This window comes from Poecilia reticulata, chromosome 21 (assembly GCF_904066995.2).
Source record: "Poecilia reticulata chromosome 21, P_reticulata-male-v2, whole genome shotgun sequence".
Taxonomy (NCBI): domain Eukaryota; kingdom Metazoa; phylum Chordata; class Actinopteri; order Cyprinodontiformes; family Poeciliidae; genus Poecilia; species Poecilia reticulata.
In genome coordinates, this window is record NC_088850.1 from 9,802,222 (window position 1) to 9,816,387 (window position 14,166).

Sequence of the window (14,166 nt, forward strand, 5' to 3'; positions counted from 1 at the left end):
TGATTACTACTCCTTAGTTATAATCTTTGTTGGGTACATAATTGCAATGTGCTTGAAAGTTCTCCAAGCTGATTTCTTATTTTACATTGACTGTTATATTCCTTTTGCACTGACTGAACAAATGAAGTTTGTATTGTTTTCACATGTTTCACCAAGTTTGTAAAGCTATTGGGGTATTTAAGTGTGCTGTACTAGAGCAGAGTTATCGACTACATTTGTAATTTAATACATTCACGACTGCATAAAAAAAAAAAAGTCAATTCAGCACTAATTTTCTGTATTAGATCATTATCGGCCAATACTAAACCTGAGATATCTGTATTGGTATTGTGAAAAACATGGACCGGTGCATCTGTAGTTATTTTTTTCATTTTGACAGACTAATCATTTACATGCACTATCCATACATTTTAAGTATATTAATGAACATGCAAGGAAAATCTTCTGGTGAGTAATTCTGGCAAGTAACTGGCTTGTTAGAAACTAAAAATCTGACTGGTTTTCCAGTTAGTTACTAGCTGACCCAAAAACAAAAACACTCTGGATACTGTTGCTGAACGCACAAGACTCAAAGTAAAAGCGATTAGCATTTATGAATTGAATAAACAGCTGTCTGATATAAAAATCACTAAATTTCAGTCTTTCCTCAGTAACTGCACCCACATTGATTGAGGGGTGCTGTCAGTACAACCTAGCTAATATTCTGCATGCCTCAGTTAGGAAAAGACAGGATTTTTAAATTTGGTCAGAGCCGAACAAGTAGAAAATGAGCCTTTTTCTGATTTTGCAGTAGATGTTTAACAATATTGTGTACAAAGGGCAATTTTTTTAATTTTTATAATTTGATGTGTTTGTTGTGGTTTAGAAATGATTCATGTTTTCCTTCTTTTAAAAAGTTGTTTAAGTTATTTAAAATGGCTGAACATTAAGCATATTTATCTTTGATCATTGAAGTTTAACTTCTGTTAATTAAATGATTGATATCAGAATGTAAATATTTGCTCTCTCTCTGATATTTTCAGTTACAAGCCATTTCCTCATGCCTCTCTTCACATTTATCTCTGGTGTCCCAGATCCTGAGTTCTGTTACAGCTCCACAGGGATATATGAGTGCGTGCATGTTTGTGTGTGTGTTGCAGATTTAGTCTCTGGTCTGGATTTGGGCAGTTGCTTGATGTTACTGAAGTCACTGATGGCCTACATTAGCTGCACACTTCACAGGAAACATGGCACAGTTGATGGACACTGCAGTGAACCTAAAGGCAGATCAAGACTGAGAGACCTGGAGATCATTAAAGGTAGAGTTCTGGTGAAGAACGAAGGAGAAGGGTGTCATCAATTTTGCGTCTGGGTCTTGGTGTTTTCTTTGAAGAGCTTTGTAGATTTTTACTGCAGTTTGTCTCCTGTAAACGCATATAAAAAGCATATTTTTTTCCAGTTTCACCTAGTAACTATTTTGTTATGAATAGCATTTAACCATAAACTAGAACATAATTGACTGGATGTACTTCCCTGCAGTTTATGCATTTTCCTTTATCGTCACAATCATAAGTTTAGTTCGTTTCAATGTTTATTTCCTTGACTTTTCATTAATGAATGCAGGAAACCCAAATAATAAAGTTCTCCAAGCATGTGTTTTTTTTTAGTCCAGATGAAATGTTGCAGACTTATTAAAATTTAGGTTAAAGCCAATTCAGGTGTAGAGTTGATGCTCCAGTGTTGTTTAAGGGGTCCATCTTCCATTTGGTGATATCTGGGTCAACTTTTGGCATGTCAGAATCATCTGCCCTTACTTTTTACTTTCTCTAAAGCTGTTCAGACATCATTTAGTTAAACTGTGTAATTTTTGTAGCCTGGGCGTCTAAATGCTCTCACAGTAACACCTCATATTCTCTCTCTGTCATCAAAACCAGTAGCACATGGCCATCACATTCACCAGAGATTGGTCAGACAGAAGCTTCCTTTCAAAATGCTGGAGCATGAATTTATTAAGATGAAAATACTCTTAAGTATGCTTTTTTTTTTTTTTAACCCTATCAACCTTGGTTTTATGTACTTTCCAAGTATGCAAGTACAGCTTTGCTTGATTTGTGGACAAATTAATTATTATGTTTTAAATAAGAAAATCCTTCATTGCCAGTGCACTTGAAAATATTTGCTTTAGTTGAGGCCAAATAAGTCGAGCCTTCTTCAGACAGTCTTTGACTTGTCATCGTAGACACTTTCTTAAAAAAAATAAAACAAATAGATGCATACCTGAGATTAAGGTTACTCCAATCTAGATTATTGTAGATTTTGAGTGTGTATTTTTATCCTGTGCTCTTTAACATGCCTTAACACAAACATTAGAAGACTTTTCTATAAGCTTTCGTTGTTTTCCACTAATTGTAGAGGATCAGGGTTTCATGTTTTAGCTATACTCGCGTGACCTACATGGATCTTCGTGTCTGGTTTTTGGATGGCTCACTGGAGATTTGGCGTTTGTTCACTCTAAGGTTTACAATTAATCTATGACTTGGTGGTTGCAAAACCTACAATTTACTTTATTATGGGGGTGGAGTTGAAAGAGGGTGAAAGACATGATGGAAAGAAAGTGAAGGAGGAGAAAAGATTTCAAGACTGAATCAAAGAAAAGGGCAAAAAGGAGAAGCAGTTGAGGAGGACAGATCGGTGATTCTTAGAGAGGGGTTAGTATTTGGGAGAAGAGCAATTTTCTTTTGGTATTGTATATAAAGGCCCCTGCTTGAGTTGGACAGCTTTCATTGCCCCCTTTGTGTGTGCTGACATCTTAGGTTCCCAAAGAGAGAAGAGGGACGGAGAGGGCTCGGCCTCCAGGGTTTTGCGCTGGCATGGGAAAGGCAGAGTATTAGCCCAATATGAATATGGGAGAATATAAAGCCCCCACAGGTCAAAGGGAACCTGCCAGTATGCACTCCTGGCTCTTTATCCTTCTCAAACCCACATCACCACACACACAGACACCACTATCCACAAAGTGGCGCCTGAATGTAATGGAACAATTCCTCGACTGTGGTTAAAATACAGACAAGTTTTCTCTTCCGTACTTTATCACAGTCTGAGTAATGATGTGTTTTTAGGCTCCTACTTCACTAAATGGTTGAGTTACTTCCCTTTTATATATATTTTTTATATCTTTGTTTATAATTCTAAAAAATACTAGAGTAATATTTCCCATTAAGCTTTAAGATAATATTGGGAATATGAATATATGTTTAATATTTTAAAACTGTAGGATGTCTTTAAATGCTTCTTGCAAAACTGTACATGCAAAGTTGTAACGATTCTTTTCTAAAATCACTGTTGTACAAATCAACCTATCAGTTTATATTTAGGACAAATTGAGTGCATAATTCTTTATAGTTGATTTAATATCATGAAAATTGATGGGATTAATGCATGAAGTTTCGATTAAAGTTAAATATAAAATCTTTTAAAACTGCACATAAACAGTAGCAGCCATTAAACTTCTGGTATTTGTCTTCAGAAACTGCACAATCCATAATCTTTTCCAGATTGTGTGACTCATACAGTCAATGAGGTGTATTAACATTTCTTTGCTTGCCAGTCTTTTCCACTTTTCCAAAAGAGCAAAGCTCTTACATTCATTTAATTTATTTAAACTGCAGATCTAGAAAAATTTGTCATGAATAAAGTAAGGTTATGTCTTTTTCATCTTTAATCCTTGAGGGCTTGACCAGTCATGGGACCATCAAACCATCTAGTCCTCATATGGATAAATTCTGGATAATTCATTGTACCTACTGTTTATTACATTTCAAAAACACATCAACTGTAATCTACTTGGTGTACTATAACATAGTTGCAATTTCTTGCAATACTGATTTAGTGAAGACAGAAGTGTCACAAAATGTCAGAAAAGAAGTGAATGCATCTTTTGACATTTTAAGCATAAAATGCACACGTCTCTGCTCAAGCAGCATTTAAATAGTGTTCAGACAAACGGAGGATTTTTAGCATTTAGGAAACCACTCATCACCTGCTTGATTCACCTGCTTCAGTGGTATTACTCATGTGAAATTAATAATTTTTTGCTCCTGGCTTCCTAACATTTTGAGAATAAGATTCCTCCGAATGCAAAAGTTGTCGCTGATGACTAGAAGTTGGACAGGGAAGCCTTAAGCGGATAGCTTAATTTTTAGTGGTGCACACAATAATAGCAGAAAAGGTATTATATGACAGCTAGACATGAAGTCGAAAATATATATGTAAAATGGACGGAAAATAATACTACAGTCTTCAATTTTATTTTACAAATTTGTAAATGTGTATTCTGCCTCATTTACTTTGATTCCATTAAAAAATGAAATTTTCTTAAGAAGTCACATACTTGGTGAGCAAATTGAACACTGAATCCTTTCGTCATTCAAAAGCGGATCGAGTCCTGATGAGTGGTGTGCAAAAGACGGTTCTACAAAGTATTGACTCAGGGTGCTTCCCTTTCCTTCCACTTCACAATTATGCACTGCTTTGTTTTGGACCAACACTTTAAATCCTAAAAATTAATGCTTGTGGTTGTAATGCGACATGTATACATTTTCAAAATATCTGACTACTTTGCTACTGCACCCGGATTATAGTTGGTGTCCATTAAACTACCATATTCTTTGCCACCTTCATCATTATTCAGAGCACAAACTGACCACATTCGTTGACACGTATGAAATCTAAAAGCTGTGAAGTGTGGGTGGAGGCGGGAGCGGCTAGGAACACTCAGAGTGAGATCACTGTAGCGAAGATTCTGAACAAAGGGGACAAATGATGGACTCGGTCGCATTTCCTCTGATGAGAAGATGCAATCAGAACCTTTAGTGACGTTAGAATGAAAAAACCGTTGTGTGAGCATGATTCACCTGCTTAATTATGTCACGTCCTGTTTGGTCCTCGTTTGTAAACAAGTTACTGAAGATAGGCGGGAAATGGGAGGAGGGACCCTTCCTGTTGTTTTGGGATTGTTTTTTTTTTTTCTCTGTGCTTTTTGCTCCTTTTGGATAAAACCTCCGTCATCCTTTCAACGACACCTTAGCGTCCGAAAGCTAATACAGAAAAAAATAGATCAACGATTCTTTTTGACTAAATACAAATGTTTTGTGGATTAGGTCACCGGTATGGACAGAACCACCTCGCTAGATAGGATACGACTTGTTTCCTTTAGTAGTCACCCAGTTAGATTTACCATGTGACATCGTGTGCTTAACATTCTTCAGGCATTTGAAAAGGATGCAGATTAAACTTTCACCGGAAAGACATCATTAAACTTTTTCAATCCATGAAAGGGACAAATGACACTAAACTGTAACTACACTTTACTGAATACAACTTGCTACTTAAAACCTATTAATTAAAATGTTGTAAATTAACAACAAAAATAAATCCCCAGACTAAAAATAAAAATAAATATTCACTCTAAACATATTGTAGATAAGTTGATTCTAAATATTTAATCAACCAAATAAAGTTGCTATAAAGTAATGATTATTCTATATATCAAGACAAGCCTCTTGAAGAATATACTATATATATATATATATATATATTTATTATTATTATTTTTATTTTTTTTAGAAAACTAGCCCAGTTAGCTGGGTTACGTTTCACATAATAAAAGCGAAATACGAGTTGTGAAAGGTGTCAGCCATTAATACATTTCATTGTCAAAGTTGACCTGTTAAAGTGCTGTAGAAGCTGTTTGGCCTTTTATTCACACAAATATAATCTATAGCCGGGGCTCAATTAATAATTCACACAGACTTTATGGTTAACAGAATATTGGGCAGACTACAATCCTGCCTTAAAAGATCCATTACTATTGGAGATATTCCAGGGAATGACATTTGCAGTCAGTTTCTAACCCATATAAATTTTGTTTTTATAGTCACCCCTCATTTGAGTGAGTTGGTTCCCTCGAAAAGATTGACCACTCAAAAAGTAATTAAGGCATTAGAGCAAGCTGTGTAGTTTTCTTATCAAAGCCAGTGTTTCCCACCGTTTGTTTTTGCTCCAGGGGCACTTGCAGTTTTGTTTTCCCTGGAAAAGACAGTGAAAACGTTGAAGTGAGAAAGTCGTGCTGACAGGGCCAGGAGTTGCTTTATCAATCTCAGGAAGCCTTGCTACCAGAGGGCAGGAACTGCCACTGGCTCCAGGAGAAGGGACTTTCCTTTTTCCTGCCCCACTAGGATGCAGAACAATGACCAAATAAGTTATACGTTCATGGCCATTTGCTGAAGTTTGTGCTGTTGCTAGTATGGGTTCGTGACGTGTACTTTTGTTGTTTGTAGTCAAGTTAACCTCTCCTCCAGAAACAAATGTCTGCATCGGAGGCATGTGGATATTAAAGTTGGTTTGGCAGAAAAAAGACCCTGAACTGCCTCTGCAGGCAGTGCGACCCACTTGTTGGTGTATTTTTGGGGTTAGACAAGACAGCTCATCTGTGTGTAGTCCTCTTTTGCATAAATGTCACTTTTTTCCCTCACCCGTCACCCTCCTCTTTACTGCTAATCACTGTTATTTCACATTAACAGTTCGTCACCGCTGCTCATCTGCCGTTTAGCCTCTCAGCAGGTTGTCACAGTTTCAGTGACAGCTCCTCTTGTGCTTTCCAGTGTCACTTGTGTCACCTGCAGTGCTGGCAGCTCTCCAGGTACTTGAAGCGATTGCGCTCAGCAAAGTGAGGGAGGACGGATAGAGCAACTGGCCATTTGGAAAAGTGGAGAGAGAGAAGGATAGACTAGTTTTGCTGCACTAATTGGTCAGGAAGTGGGCTGCTTGGATGTGCAAGCTCTTCGCTCCCTGCCGCTCCCCCTCCTCTCCCAGTGGGCAGTCAGTTCTGTTGCGTTGTTTCCATCTGTCCCCCCTTTGCTTTCCTTTCAGTGTCTCTTTCTCTTTGAGCTGACCTCATATTGTAGAGGTGTGGGACGATAACAGCAATTACTACCTCTTTAAATCATTTGGCCTTATACTGAAACTTTTCAGGTTGTCGGACATGGATCTAACATGCGAAAGGATACTGGGATACAAGCAACTGAGAAAAGGCTAACTGTGAGAATGGTCTCTCAGAGGTGAGTGGCAGGTTGTGTTTATGTCTGGCAGGGAATTGTAGAGTTATCAGTAAATGGTAAACTGTAAAATAGGTTGTACGCTGGGATATTAGCTCATACATGCGAGCTTTTTCCTTGCTAAAAGAGCCCAGGTCTTTATTTAATCATAATTGCAGATGTTGTTCTTGCCAAACCAAGTCTGACCAGCAATTACACACGCTAAAGTTTCAATTTGGCAAAAGTCTAATGGCACCTTTGCATACTTGTCTAGCTGGACAGCTTGGCAGCTTCTGCAGTCTGTGTTTAAGCCTGGAAAACATGTTAAAATGTGTTTGAAGAGTTGAGGACCAAGCAATTAAAATGATGCTGGATCAATGTTGGTCTTGTAGTTGAAGGTCTAATTTAAACAAACTTAAAATGTTTTGGTTGTAAAAATATATTAACATTTAAGATATTACTTGAACGTACAATCTCTCTTGAGTCCCAGCATTAACCAATGAGACTTATCCATACAGGTAAAGTTTGATTAGGAGAGATTATTATATACCTGGTTGATGAATCGTTTCATTTTTAAGGTTACTGCAATGACGCTATACTCTTGCCTGCAGTGTTTTGTGTAGGAGTGCACAAATGTGTGTGCTCTCCTGTGTGGTGTGTCCTCATTTCAGAAAGTCCTAAGTGGAGCACCCAGCTTTCTGAGGGTCATAAATTTAGATACAATATTCTAGAGACTACTTTATCACCCCAACACAGTGGTGCAATAATGCTTACTTGTTCGACAGGTTTTGAAAAGTTCTTTATAAATAAAAGGAAACATCATTCTTGAAGAGATGAGATGCTCTTAAGAGATAACATTGTTCTTATCTAACCTGCATTTAGATTTTTTTTTCTTTGAACATAATGTGTGGCTTGCTCTTAAAAACACAAGCAATTTAAGAAATGCGTGTTTACATCGGCCTTTGGGCAACCAAATGATTTCAGATTGAAGATTATGCAAGCTTTCTAGCACGGTGCATTGACCGGTGGGAATACTGTTGTAAAAGGATCGTCGACAATAATTAGGTAGGTTGTGCACAGTTACTGCTACAAGGCAGGCTAGATTTATGATTTCATGTTGTTTGTTCTACATCTGACCCTGTCCAAATGTCCCAGCTAACATTAAGTCTGATTGGGTGTGTTGTTACCTGACAGGAGTGCATTCATTGATCATATTAGCGTTACTTTGTTTGAAACAAGTTATTTAAGCTTCTGTTGCTTTTTCATCATCTGGAACCATTCTGTTTGTCTTCTTCTAATCTCTGATACCAACAAAGTATTTTTGCCTTTCAGAAGATATTTTCTCATTTTCCAGCCTTTCTCTGCAGTGGTAATGCATGCAAATCCCACTAGATCATCTGTTTCTGGAAAAAAAAAAGAAAAAAAAATGTTGTCTGGCAACAACTGTGCCTTATTCAACATCACTTAAATCCCTTCTCGTTGCAAATCCAATGCTAAAACTTCATCAAGTAATGCAATGAATTGTTAAAATGCAACAATTCATTGCATGTTTAAGCCTGGAAAACATGCTTAAACATGCTATGTTTAAGCATGTTTAAACATTGCATACTTCACAATCACTATTTGTATTGTGAAGTATTTGAAGAGTTGTACCTAATAAGATGGCCAGTGAGTGTATGTCCCTAATGGAGGGAAAATTCCCCCTGTTTGGTCTCTCTTCCTGGAGTGGGACCCCAGTCCTGTATTCTAATCTGAGGCCAAACACAGCTTCCTCCATATATCCGCCACACATGCTCATGCACACAATGATTGTGTATACTCATGCAGGTTGTTACCCTTCACCCAAATACACTATTTTTTTAGTTGCTTAATGCAATAATTTTTGTTTTTTTTAAATGCCCTCTTCTTTTAATGAAGAGGACATTAAACCTCCTGAAACAATTACAAAAAACATGGTGGATACGCCTGTTAAAATAACAAATTTTGCTGAAGTATCAATAAACTAAATTATAACATTTGACACTGGAACTGGAAGGCATTTTAAATATACAAAGTAAATAAAACTGAAACAAATAAAATGAATAATAAAATCTCTAAAACTGTCCTTCAGAAAAAGAGCTAGCACCAAGCTGAAGACTTTTGTCGTCCTGTTTTTAGTCGAGTGAGAAGCTAAAAACTGCAAGTTGTACAAATGAAAGCTTATTTTAATTTATTACATGGTAAATGTATTTATTGTGTATTCCAACAGGTTGAATGGTAGCCCATATGTGTTTCTGCTTCTTTGTCCATTGCTCATTAATTATCTTTCACACTTCACACCTACCTTGCTGTAGACTTTTAACTTGTACCTTAAATACTTTTCCCAGGTTCTGCATTAGCCATGGTACCACTCTGCTCTGTCATTAGCTACAGCTGTTCCTCCTGATGTTACTTTGTTGGCGTAGCTGCTAAAGTGTTTGTCTTTGTCGCTATTGATGTTGTTTAGTCTGCTGGAATGGGAAATATTTTTTTTGTGTGTTCCTGGCTGCTTGTCTGGCAAAGTTGGAGGTACTCCTCCTCTTATGTAAGCTTTAACTGCAGTCAGGTTGTTTTGGCCTGTAGAACTTAGAAATTCCTGGACTTGTCCTGGCACTGAAAGTGGACAGCTGAAGCCAGAATGAATGCCGTCCAGGAGTCTGGAATGCTCATAAATATGGAAATGAAAGGAAATTGGTATTAAAGCAAGTTGTGAAATGTAGAGTTCACAGAAATAAGACATATAATTTGTATGAGCTAAACCTGCTCTTCATCCATCAACTCCAACGCTGCGCAGTTTTGCAAAAGTCTTGTAACTGCACTTTAGTGGACGCAGATCTGTGATCAATCACATTTACAAAAATTATCAACTTAATGCTTCTTCTGGTCACCACTTTTGGCAAGAATTCTACTGTAATGTTTGAAAAGAAAGATAATAAAAGAGAATTCATATCAGTTTGGATGGCCAATAGTAGTTGGCTTGGTCACTATGCGCAATAATCAGCAAATCAAACTGGTTTTATGACTTGCACAACGTAAAGTCAGAATTAGGTCAGGTATGATCCTAGATCCAGGTTCTGACTTCACAGCTCTAAGTAATACAGAATTAGAAGCTAGTTAGCATTACGTTACGTTAGCTGCAAGTAATGAAGCTAAAATCCTGAGGTGGCCCTAATAGGAACAAAAAAGAGAAAATTCATGTTATTACATAATTATATATTTTTTTAAACTTTCTTTCATATTGTAATGTTATTCCCTCACCAAAACTTTAATGCATTCTTGAGAAATCTTTGGATATACCATGGTGACCATTCAGGGGTGTATAAGCGCAGATTCCCAGCCAAAATGGGAGACTTGATAGGTATGCTGTGAACAAACACCTGTTGGAACTGCATGTCTGCTGAGCTTATGTTGATATATTCAGGGGTGATGTATTAGCATATTTTCTCATTAAATTTGAACCATTTAAAGCACTTGAAAACACACATTGACAAAAAACACAGCTTTGACTAAATCTTAATTTCTACTTGGAAGTATTACTTTATGGGTGCTTGCTGATTGTTGCATGGTCGTTGAGCTGGTGCTCATCTCTGGCAGTCATTGCTCAAGTTAGGCAGGATACAACCTGGACAGGTTGTCATGGTGTGATGTTGAATAAATAAATAAGAATTAAAAGAAGAAATTGCCTGTTCGTTTTGAGCAGCTGCAACTAAAGTTCTGCAAAATACTGTTTACATTTAGTGGACTCTGCACTTGGCAGCAAGGGGAAGTTTGCTCATATTAAGACAAATAACATGTCTTTTCTGGTGATTTTTACACAATGCTATAAAACTTGATTAAAACTTACCCATGGTTCTGTTTTAAGTTTTGCTTGATATCTTCTACCTTTACTGGCTGTGTGTTCGGTTTGTTGTCTACAGTGATTCAGACTAAGGAATGATTCTTCAATCTCAAACAGATTAAACGGTTGATTAATTCAGATGTCAGGTTGCAAAAAGAAAAGCTGAGTGATGACGACACTTAAAAGAATCTGTGAAGATAAAGACGGACTGTGCATTTTTTGCAGATGATCCATCTCAGGATTGACAGTGTCACAGAGGGAAGGGGAAACCATATATAAATGACCCCTCCACCCACAAATCCCCGCCATTAGTCACAGTCTCCCTCGCTTTCCGGATGCTTTTTTTCTTAATATTCACACTTCTCTTGTTACCACAGAAACACTTAACCTCCTTTTAAAACTGAAAATTTGAAGAAGCTGTCTAACTGCGCGCTGCAGTTGGGTCCTGATTTCACACTCAAATGCAAACACGGTCATTCACACATACTGCAGTAATGAGCTTTAAATTAGCTTGCCGCCTCTCTGTGGGTTTAAAGCCCCTCTGTTCAGTGCACAAGTAAAAATGGAAAGGAAACTGAGTTGGTTTTGACCATACAAGGGGCTGAAATACTTTTGGAAAACACATTTTGTGAGTGGGGAAGTGAATGTCTTTGTTTTATAATCATGACAATCTGACAACATGCAGTTAAAATTTCTATGCACTATAAAAACCTCAGCTCTTCCTCTGGATGAGGAAACCCAGTTTAAGGATGTTTGCCTCCTTCAAAGGATCCAACTGCCTTGTTTTAGCTTGTCAGTGTTTGAGGTCCTGTTGAGGAAATTACCGAGTGGTGAAGGATGAGAAGTTGAAGGAACGTGACTCTGGTGTTGAGCTGTAGACAATGGTCCAATGTTGGTACTGTTTAGGGAAATAAATAAGGTACCAGAGGTAGAAATAATTTGGTGTTAACTTATGGGTTTAATATGGTTTTATCACAGTACTTTGTGGTATGTTGTGTTAATACAAACTATTTTTTTATTTACTTTTTTGAAGAAACTGTGGCTTTGACAGCATTATACAGTTATCATAGTCCCACAAACACAAACACTGCTCTTGAAAAATATTCCTGTTTGTAATACGCCAGTCCATCAAAGAAGTGATTTCTATCACTAAACTGCACACAGCAGCGGCATTTAATCATATTTACTGATGCTCTCATTGAACAGTGGAAATAATAGTAAAATTGACAATCTCGACAATACAGTTATGTGGGGGTTAAACATCATTAATTGGAATTTATCATGACAATACAAGAAATGTATCATGATAAATGATGAACGATACAATAAATGCACAACCCTCACTATACATAAAGAACATTTATCAAATTCTATATTTTTTTTTCCACCTTTTTGTTTTATCACTCTGAATTCCCTTTTCGCCCCAGAAAATGTATCAAACCCCTTAGTTTCTTCCTATGAAATGTGTTTAGTATCATTTCAATCATCAAGGAGTTGAGGCTTTGGGAGCAGCCACAGGTCATCAGATAAGGGGTTTCTGCTGTAGCCTTATGTCCTCAACAGTTCACGCTTGGGCAAGCTGAGGAGTTTTGAAGATCCGTGTGCATGTTTGCTAAGCTTGTGGTGCTCATTATAGAAGGCCTGCGTGTGTGTGTGTGTGTGTGTGTGTGTGTGTGTGTGTGTGTGTGTGTGCGTGTGTGTGTGTGTGTGTGTGTATTTCAGAAGAGAGGGAATTGCAGGTGAACCGTTTGGATTCAGACTGAGGTCCTTCGTGGGTCAATGGATCCTCTGACCGTTTGAGAGGGAGGTCATGATTCTTGGGCTCTGTTCTGTTTGTGATGGTCGTCCAGGGGGAATCTATGTAATGGCACTGGTTAGGAAAAAAAGAAGACTGTTAGGACCCCTTCCTGCTGTGACCAGTCCTCGTCTTTATGGGGGGGAAAAACAAATAGTCAACACATTTGCTTTGGTGTACGAGACTGAGGATTGGGTGTCTCGCATGTGTCATTTTGATGACACTCTGTCTGACCTGATTTATTGTAGCCTTTTCCTGTCAACTATGTGACTATTTCAGAGGATGGATCAGTCATCAGCACAAATCAAATTGGTGAATGTAGATTTAAAAGAATAGTCAGACTATTTTTCACAGCAAATATTCTTTTATATCAACTCATTTTTTCTGTGTTAAAGTGATGTCAAAGAATAATTCTGTTTTTTATTCCTTTTTTATTAATTCCAAGATTTCCATGAGAAAACTTGCTAAGCCCGGTGGTTGGGTGCTAGGGCAGTCAGTCATCCAGTGGCCCGTTGTGCTTTTGAGTTAAGAAATGTTTAAAGTTGACATGGAATTTGTAAATATCATTTGATAATCATATGTTATTGAAAGATTGGATGATTAGTACCTAAATACCAACTATAAAGTCTTAAAAAATGCAAACATTTTAAAAAGACTTAAATAAATAATGATTTTCCTAGTGGGGGCACAAGTAGAGCCTGGTGGCCCGCCAGGTTTATAAAACACTGGAGGAAACCCCGATTTCAGTTCCCTAAACTCCAAACAGTAAACTTTTACCTTTTCTTAATTCTTGTAATATGAGTGCAATTCCATTTTGCTTTCTGTAACATTTTGGGTGTTTTGTAAGTTGGACTAAAATTGAAGCAAGGCTCAATGCAAAAGAAACGCATAAAGGACATTCTCATCAAAGCAGCTAATGCTTTATTAACATCATTTTGAGTAATATATCGACATTAGCCCATCTTTAAATCCTACAAGGTTTTTGAGCTACAACTTTATTGAGTTTAATCATAAAAAAAAAGCTTTCTTTCTTTGGCCGCCTTCTTTTTGGGAATGTTTTATGATCATCCTGTGCTGGTGTTTCTCTATTCTGCAACACAAAAAGCAGTCCAGTTTCTCTCAGTGGATGAGGAGCTTTTGTCCAAGCCGACTCGCAGCCTATTGATCACTCATAACCCCCTCTCCTTCTGGTGAAGTGTGGATCAGTGTGCAGCCCATGCAGTTGTGCAGCAGCAGCAAGAGTTCAGCTGCTCTCAGTGTGTGCAACAAATACACCTAAAAACCTTTTCTTGCTGTGCAAACTTTTAGGCAGAAATCTAAAAGTTCAGCTTAAGCCTGATCTGACTTCAAATGAAACGGCAAAATCTCACAAAGACAAATGAACTAAAATAAGAAGCGAAGAATGCACAAATTGTGGGACTCCCGTCTTCTTGTAATTTGCT

At 37.5% G+C, this 14,166-nt stretch overlaps 1 protein-coding gene across 2 annotated transcripts in view; it reads left to right on the top strand.

Annotated features, from left to right (window-relative positions):
- The window catches only part of LOC103457475 (pleckstrin homology domain-containing family G member 1), a 64,921-nt gene that overhangs the window by 14,839 nt on the left and 35,916 nt on the right, over positions 1-14,166 (top strand). The window contains exon 1 of one of the 2 annotated variants that reach the window (XM_008397624.3): positions 6,720-7,097. The exons of the other annotated variant lie outside the window; for it this stretch is intronic. The gene's annotated coding sequence lies outside the window, so the exon portion shown is untranslated. Of the gene's footprint in view, positions 1-6,719; positions 7,098-14,166 lie in introns of those variants that run through there. 2 annotated transcript variants of the gene reach the window in all.